The following is a 2,223-nucleotide window of genomic DNA, read 5'->3' on the forward strand; positions in this document are numbered from 1 at the left end:
AATCTCAGCTATCAGAAAATGGGCATAACCTGTCTGGTCTCCCAGCAAGGCACCCACCAAAATAGCCATTTTCCTGCAGGGTAGTAATAAGTTTCTGCCATTGCCTTTGGCAACACAAAGGATTGGCTTGGAAATAGTTTTGTCTGAGATACGTCTTTTAGGAGCGGGAACTGCTTTGCTTTCCAATCCTGGGGATATGATGCCAGTTCTGTGAGAAGCTCATGTTTCATAATAACTCTTAGGAATCTTTCAAACAGTGAGAAACATCAGAGGCTCTGCATTGAACAAATACAATTCTGAAGCCACATAGGAGGAAATACATTCCTTCCGATGAGAAAGATCCAACCTCCAAAAGCTGAAAGAACACTGTCTCTACAACGGGTTGAGAATCCTCCCCACTGAGACTGAATGGACGAAAAACAAAATTGGGAAGTATTTTATAATCTTTGGAATTTTACCTCACAAGCATAAGGAAAATTAATGTGGGCTCCTAATTCGCTGGAAATTTCATATATTTCAACTTTAATTTGCAAAAGAATTCAACCTCCTTATTTTAATATTTCCCTGGTAACATTATAGTAGCAGAGTGTTTATATTCAAAATTGGGCCGTCTCTTTATTGACATTTTGTTATTGGAGAATAATTACGCTATTAATCAAGCTCAAAACACATCTCATAACAGGCTGTGCTGGGCCATGTTAGAAAAAAATGCGGACTGGACAATCAACTAAAGATTACATTTTCAGCTTTGGAGTTATTTTTTTTTTTAACGTTTACTTATTTTTGGGACAGAGAGAGACAGAGCATGAACAGGGGAGGGGCAGAGACAGAGGGAGACACAGAATTAGAAGCAGACTCCAGGCTCTGAGCCATCAGCCCAGAGCCTGACGCGGGGCTTGAACTCACGAACCGCGAGATCGTGACCTGAGCTGAAGTCAGACGCTTAACCGACTGAGCCACCCAGGCGCCCCACCTTGGAGTTATTTTAACCAATGTGGTCTTCTAACCCATTTTAGAATCTTTCGGGTTTGGGTGTTGGGGGAAGTCAGAGCTGTTCACGGGCCCTCATGAAGGGTATTCCAAAGGGCAGTGTCAGCATGGGAGAGGGGAGAACCGGATAGTTAAATTGCTCTCCCCCCCGCCCCCCCGCCACCGCCAGGGGCAGGGAAAATACAAAGCTAAGAGGGGAAAATATGGATGAATGCAGAAGGGAAATGCTTCCCCTCTGTTCTCATGAGGCCTTCTTTCTGGGGTGAAATCAATTAGTGAAATCCTCCCAGCTTCTCTCTGTTCCATTACTAACTACATCATGGAGAGGTTCATAACTAATCTTGGAGTAATTTGGGAAATAATGAACTCTACATTCTTGGCATGATGGTTTTTCCTTTCAGAAGAGACCAAATTCTCTTCTGTTCCATGATGTCATGCCTTTCAGGGTTTTCTTTTCCTGGAGTAGGGTTTATAGGGGTCTAGGGATACCTGTAGATGGAAATAAGAATTGGGTGGGATGGGATCATTCTGAAAGCTCTTTCCATCTGGAAATAGCTCTGAGTCAGCATCAATTGTCCCTATGTGTCAGGCTCAGTTGGAACAATTCTAGGAATGGGGCTGAATTAATCTAATTTCTACGTGTGACCTCACTTTAGGCTGCCTTTTAGTGAGAAATGAGTCCTGAGTCCGTGTCACTATCAATCCCTACCCTTGTGTGCGTTTTACCATTTCCCTAGAGGAGGTACCACCAGCCCCAGTAAGACAGTTCATGGTAAGACATCTTTGTGACTGTACAACCTCACACACCATGCTTAGTAAAAGAACATGAACATACCTGGGCCATCCTCACCAAGCAATGCCTTTCTGCCCAGGTTTGAACTCATTTAGAGAAACGACAATCTATTTCTACCTTTAAACACATTAACTGCAGGCCCTGGCTGGTGTATCTGAAAATCAGCCATAAGCAATATGGAACCCTTGCACCTCTCTGCTGGACTCTATTCTATGCTCTGATACATACTACTTCTCTTCCAGTGAATTTCATAATGTCTGTATGCCTTTATTTTTTTCATATATAAGAAGAATCGCTTTGGCCTCGTATTTGTAATTGCAAGTGGTTAAGCCTATAGATTCCAAGGCCAGCCTACCTGGGCTCAAAACCTGCCTCTGCCTTTTATTAGCTCTGAGTCCTTAGACAAGTTAAGTAGCCTTACCATTCCTCAGTTTCCTCAT

The sequence above is a fragment of the Herpailurus yagouaroundi genome, unplaced genomic scaffold, assembly GCF_014898765.1.
Source record: "Herpailurus yagouaroundi ecotype Mexico unplaced genomic scaffold, PumYag 28, whole genome shotgun sequence".
NCBI classification, from domain to species: domain Eukaryota; kingdom Metazoa; phylum Chordata; class Mammalia; order Carnivora; family Felidae; genus Herpailurus; species Herpailurus yagouaroundi.